The sequence below is a fragment of the Ursus arctos genome, unplaced genomic scaffold, assembly GCF_023065955.2.
Source record: "Ursus arctos isolate Adak ecotype North America unplaced genomic scaffold, UrsArc2.0 scaffold_6, whole genome shotgun sequence".
NCBI lineage: Eukaryota > Metazoa > Chordata > Mammalia > Carnivora > Ursidae > Ursus > Ursus arctos.
The window spans coordinates 85622444-85628899 of record NW_026623078.1 but is presented as its reverse complement, the minus strand read 5'-3'; the positions used below and the strand labels follow the sequence as shown (position 1 = coordinate 85628899).

Sequence of the window (6456 nt, the reverse complement as noted above, 5' to 3'; positions counted from 1 at the left end):
GGTGGGGACACACCCAGCTCACGGGGCACCGGTGCGGATGCAGGCAGAGGAACCCTGTTCCAGCTGGAAAGGTGGATGGCAAGGGGCGGAGCAGGGGGTGGGAGAGTGGGTACCCTTCCTTTCTTGGGTCTTGAGGCTTGCCCTTGACCCCTCCCCTATTCTGCCAAGCCCCCCCCCCCCCCGCCCCCGACTTGAGGCCTCCTCTGAAGCACATCTCCTCCCGCTGCGCCTTCCCTGGCGGTCTGTGTCCCGGCCTTCCCCCTGCCTGTGTCCCCAGTCCCCCACGGATGCCTCCGCCTTGTCCGATCCAGTCTGTATCTCCTGGATCTCATGTCTCTCCACACCGCCAGCCCCTGGCCCGGCGCCCCACCCGCCTGGCTGCTTCCGTCTCCTCCTGGGGTCCCAGGGCACTGCTGGCAGCTCAGCCCTGCACATGGTGCTGGTGGGACCAAATTCCCCCCAGGCACCCCGCTTCTTCACGTCCTATACAGAGACAGTTACGTGGGACGTCTCCGGGTATCTCCCACCTTCACCCAGCATCTGTACACTGGAGACCCGAAGGTCCTTGAGTTTTGCATGAAAGTGGACCTTTCCGAGGCAGGTAAGGAAGTCAGTCCTCCCTGTAAGCTCCCCAGTGGCCGTGAGATCCCAGCGGATGAGGGCGTGAATGCACACGCCTGGGCCCAGCACCCAGATCCTGACTTAAAGTGCCCGTTTGGCTCCAGAAATCTGCACAGCCCACAGCCCACAGCAAGCAGAGGGCGCCCCCCAGAAGAGATGGGAAGAGCAAGCTAACAGTTTTATGTGTTTATGGATTCATCTCCACTTTTTGGGAGCCAAGCGCTAGGCTCTAGGGCCTGGGGACAGAGCAGTGGGCAGACAGGTGAAACGGTCCTGGTCGCACCGCTGCGGGGGTACCAGGAGGGGCCAGACCTCCTTCCCCCGTGGGCTCTGGACAGTGAGGCTCAGGGGCTTCCTTACCCTTCTTGAAGGGGCTGCTGGGGGGGGAGCATGGTGCAGGGGGTGCAGGGACCCCAGTCCTGGGAAGTAGCCGAGGACCGTCTCCATTTTCTTTTAACGTAGGTTTTTGAATCGGGGCCATGTGCCCGTCAGCGAGGTGAGAAGTGTGTCACCCCGGCCCCCACTGCTGTCTGCGCAGGGCCCTGTGTGTTCGGGGCGTCTCTGCGCAGGAACAGGGAAATGCGGGGTGCGCAGGGGGTCCTGTACTGATGGTGTGTCTGTACGATGGAGCAGAGGGCCTTCGCCCTTCCCTCCCTTTCCAGGGGTGCTCTCAGAGTCCGCCTCACGTGGGGTGCGCTGCCTCACTGCCATGCGTCCCTTGGCGGGTGTATCTCGGGATGGCATCCCCTGCGCTGGCCTTGCTGAGCCGGGGGGTCCCTGGCTTGTCCCTTTGGCGGGTCTGGCTGTCTCAGCGGCCTGGGGGGCTGTGCCCATCCCAGTCCCTGCAGGGATGTGCGAGACAACAGAGCGTTCTCCCCTTCAACTAGTATTTGCACTTGGAGGGTGCTACGGTTTTGCTCTATGTTTTAAAGAGTCATGCTCTCATCCTTCTCTCCGTCAGTGATTGATGCACAGGTCTGTGCTGGCTGACACTGAGATCCCTAAGACATGCAAGGACGAACATTAACCATAAAGTGACTCCGAGTGAGAGAGGGGGCGGGGTGGGCTGCAGAACCGGGCCGTGGATCTGCCTTGGCTCACCGCTGAGTTGGCGCTGTGAGAGCCTGGGCAGACAGGGTGAGGCTGTGCGGGCCACAGCCCTCTGCATGCGGGCGAGGGGTCTGCTCCTTCTGGGGAGACCACGTGCAGCTGGCCCTGAGCTTCAGGAGGGCTGGATAGGTGGGCCTTTCTGCCAGCAAGCTTATTAGGGGACAGGATGGACAGTAATTGACAAAGTTCGAGCCTGAGGAGCCCGAATTTCAGGGAACCAGGCTGGCCTGGACACCGTTGAAGTCCAGCTTGCAGTCAATGACGAGCTGACCATGTGCTGGAGTCATGGGCTCACATCCAGGTTCTCAGAAGGACAGTGGGTCACTACGTGGAGGTGGGGGAGGGCCTGGACAGCTGGGGACCAGGGCATGTGACAGGGTGGGTGGTGCCTGTCTAGGGCAGTAGGTTTCAGAATGCTGGGAGGGGACCTCTTGGTGGCGGGGAGAGTGAGGGCTGATGGAAGGACGGCCCGTGCCTGGCCTGGGGGACGGTCACCCCAGGTGGGCACAGGCGGAGCTGGGGACAAGCTCAGGGTCGTGTAGGCTGAGCTGGGGCGCCACGGGACACCTGGGGGCCGTCCTGGAGGATGGAGAGACAGAGGCTGGGGCCCTTGTGTAGAGGAGGAGGGTCTGTGGGTGAGGTGGGTGTCATAACACCTGCCTTTGCTGAAGTTCCGGGATCCCCCACTGTGCCCACGTCCCCCCGACCTCACACTTCTTTTGGCTCTGGTCAGAGCGCTGGGAGCAGCCAAGAAACGTTGGCTGGATGAAGGCCAGGGAGGAGTTTGGGGAAACTAGTCAGGAGACTCAGGGACCCTGTGGGAGGGTCTGGAGGCAGAAGCGAGGCTGGGAGTTTGGTCTGCACGAGCTGCTTTGCCCAGGGAGCACTCAGCAGGTTGTGTGGCTTGGGGGAGTGTTTGAGGTGGGCAGGGTGTCAGTGTCAGGCTCCATCCTGTCCTCCCCTACACCACCCTCCTAGGTGGGCTGGTTGTTGGGAGGTTGCTCATTTGGAGCCGGGACCCTTGGCTTCCCTGGACAGAGACCCCCCAGAACTCATCTCCCAGGCCAGCCTCCCGGCACACAGCTGACAATTTTACTGAATGAATGAACAAGTAGAATAAAAGATCAATGAGTGAGGGGTAGAGAACAATAGTTGGATAAGTCATGAGTCACGGGTTACAGAGAAGGGGGTTGACGGGGTGGCGAGTGTCGGGCAGCTGTGAAGGTGTGCAGGTGGTGGGGGGCCCTCCTATAGGCTGGAGCCTCTTGACCCCAGTTCTTGACCCCAGTTCTCTCCACCTGCCCCCTTCCCAAGTCTTCCTGTTTGGAAGGGAAAATTGGGGCCCCTGCTCCAATCTCTCTAGAACACTGGCCCTTTGTCCCCTAACTTGGAGACTAAGCAACGTGTGGGCCCAGTCGGGCAAGGAGACACACAGATGGTCAGAAAGACCAGCTTTCATCTTCCTGAGGCAACATGGTCGGAGGTCTTGATCCAGGGGAGGTCTTGCAGCGGAGAGCTGGTCTACCTGGTGAGCATAGCTGGGAAGACTTAAAGATTAGCTGATCAGAAATTAAGTCATTCTTTGTTGAGTGTCTGCCAGCGTCCCATGCAGTGATCACCATGGTTACCATGCCTTCAAATCCTCTGGGTTTTCTCACAGAGCCCTCCTGCTTATTTCTACTCTACAGAGATTTAGCAGAGCCACGGAGAGCCCTCGGTAACCTGCGGGGGACACACACAGGTGAGTCACAGAGCGTGCACACAGCAGAGACATGTCCAGCTTCACTAGTCACCAGGGAAATGCCAACCACGAACAGAGCCAGTCGTGCCCCTCGGTTAGCAAATGTGCACAAGTCTGATGAGGCCACATGATGGAGACCCCATGCAAAGCCACATTGTCTTGCACCCTGCACATCAGTGATACTCTGGTGTGGCCGCCTGGGAAAACAGCGTGATGTATTCTCTGAATATTCCGTTCCCCATAATCAGGCAATCTCTTCCTGGCACATCACCCAGTGAGACGTCTCACATGGGTATACAGGAGACGTGTGCGAGAATGCGTATGGCTGCACTGGTCACGAGGGCAACTGTCCGAAAGCAGCCAAACGGCCATCGAGGGGATCTGGGTTAATGCGGGGTGATGCAGGCATGTGACGGAATGCTCTGTAGCTGTTGCAGTGAGGGAGCTACTCACAAAACAGTACGGAGGAAGGCTAGCAGCATGAAATGGAGCAGGTGAGTCCCGACAAATTACATAAAGCTGATGTTCATAGATGCAGTACTTTACACTGTGGTTTTATGTAAGTTTGATGGGACAAGTATAGCTTCATAGACAATAAAGGTCTAGGTCATCTATCTGTGTATCTGTCGTCTATCTAACATCCATCTGTTTGTCCATCCGTCCATCCATCCATCCACCCATCTGTCCATCTGTCCACCCATCCATCCACCCATCCATCCACCCACCCGTCTGTCCATCCATCCTTCCATCATTCATCCATCCATCTGTCCATCCACCCATCTGTTTGTCCGTCCATCCATCCATCCATCTCCATCAATCATCTATCTGGGGAGAATGAGAACAATCAACTCAAGATTCCAGAATGTGGTGTTCCTCCCCTAGGACAGGGAGGCAGGGGTGTGTAGGGGCACAAGGGGAACGGAGAAGGGTCTCATGGGGAGCAGTAAGCTTGTGTCAAAGTGTTAGTCTTTCTGTTGATTGCTGAGATCACAGAATGTTGTTATATTATTAAAAAGAAAGAAAGAAATCAGGGCTGTATAGGGACCAATGAGGAGTGGGTGTTACAGACCAAAGACCGTGAGTAAAATTTGGTTTTATGTCCCTGAAGTATCAGAAGTACCCACAGAAACAAAACAGAGCAAACCCCTCAACACTCATGTCTGTGCCACACACCTCACATTGTGAACACGTCACTTGTCTGCTCTGGGCCGGTGAGCGGGAGGCCTCCCAGATGCCTCTTCTGTCCCTTCACTCAGATGGGAGTCCGGGGGAACAGGCCTCTGTTTGTGCTGTAAATACCGTCCCCTGGGGCAGGGAGGCCTACCTCTGTCCCAGCGAATGGCAATGCTGACTTTCAAGGGGCCTATAAACCTTGGTGAGGGAATGAATGCATTTATCTCTCTCTCTCTCTCTTTCTTTCTTTCTTTTTTTTTTTTAAGATTTTATTTATTTATTTGACAGAGAGAGACAGCCAGCGAGAGAGGGAACACAAGCCGGGAGGGGGGGCGGGGGGAGAGGAAGAAGCAGGCTCCTAGCGGAGGAGCCTGACATGGGGCTCGATCCCAGAACACCAGGATCACGCCCTGAGCCAAAGGCAGACGCTTAAGGACTGAACCACCCAGGCGCCCCCCTTCCTTCCTTCCTTCCTTCTTTCCTTTCCTTTCCTTTCCTTTCCTTCCTTCCTTCCTTCCTTCCTTCCTTCCTTCCTTCCTTCCTTTCTTTCTTTCTTTTTTTTCTTTCTTTCTTTCTTTCTTTCTTTCTTTCTTTCTTTCTAGAGAGAGCAGCAGGGTGGGAGGGGCAGAGGGAGAGAAAGAATCTTAAGCAGGCTCCACACCCAGCTCAGAGCCCAATGTGGGCTTGATTCTACGACCCTGAGATGATGACCTGAGCCAAAATCAAGAGTCGGATGCTTAACAGACTGAGCCACCCAGTCTCCCTCAAAAGGAGTTTTCTTGGGGAGGAGAACGGGGTTTTGAGGGGCCTCGGACCTGCAGAGGACAGGGGCAGAGCTGGGGGTGGGAGAAGGGTGCGGAAGGCTGCTGGCCTCAGGACGGGCTCTGGAGACCGCGATGTCTTAGCCGCAGCCATAGGGGATGCTGTTGGTGTCCTGAGCTGTTGGAACAAAGCACCGCCCCCACAGTCTGGGGACCAGACACTGAAATCGGGGTGTCGGAGGGCCATGCTCCCTTGGAGGCTCTGGGAGAGGATGTTTCTTGCCTCTTCCAGCTGCTGGGGCTCCCGGTGTCCCTGGCTTGTGGCCACGTCCCTCGGTCTCTGCTCGGTCTCTTCCCCGTGTCTCTGTGGGTCCTTTTCTGTCTCCGACAAGGAGATCCCATTGGATCTGGGATCCACCCCAGTCCGGGATGGTCTCACTGCAATCCTCACTGTAATCACACCCGCAAAGACCCTGTTTCCAAATAAGGTCACATGCTGAGGTTCCCCGTGGGCATGAGTTTTGGGGGACGCCATTCACCCGGTACCCGGGTCCGGGGCTGCATTCTCCTCCACTCCCAGGGAGACTTAGAATCGAGCTCCGGGGAGCCTTCTGTAGTTCGTAAGCATGATGGTTGGGCCTTCACACCATTGACACGTGCCTCCCTCAAACCTTGTTACGACCTCGGCACAGTGGTTGTCTGGACAACAGAAAGAAAGAATGGGGCTCCCGGACGCCAGGTCGCGTGGACAGAGTGCAGACTGGAGCACACTGTGGCCTGAAGGTGAGGCTGCAGGGGGACCTCAGCCACGGTCTGTCTTCTGTGGCTGTCACATGGCAGCAGCAGGAAATGTGCTCAGGAGGATGGGGGAGCAGGGGCACGCTGGCCGTGAGTTTGGAGAGCGGTCTGGACGCCCCCCCAGTCAGGTCGTCCTTACAGCCAGTCTGGGGGGCCTGATGTTTGGAGCTGCCGCCGTCAGCCTCACACCACCTGCCCTGTGCTCTGCCCTCGGCGTCCTGCCAGAGTAAGCAAATGGACTTTCCTTCCTGG

The 6456-nt window shown here is 57.2% G+C and overlaps 1 non-coding gene across 1 annotated transcript; it reads left to right on the top strand.

Moving 5' to 3' along the window:
* Positions 1-6011: 6011 nt before the first annotated feature.
* LOC113247699 (small nucleolar RNA U13) lies at positions 6012-6111 on the top strand. Its single transcript, XR_003313354.1, has one exon. It is a non-coding gene; the product is annotated as a small nucleolar RNA U13 (small nucleolar RNA).
* Positions 6112-6456: the final 345 nt, after the last annotated feature.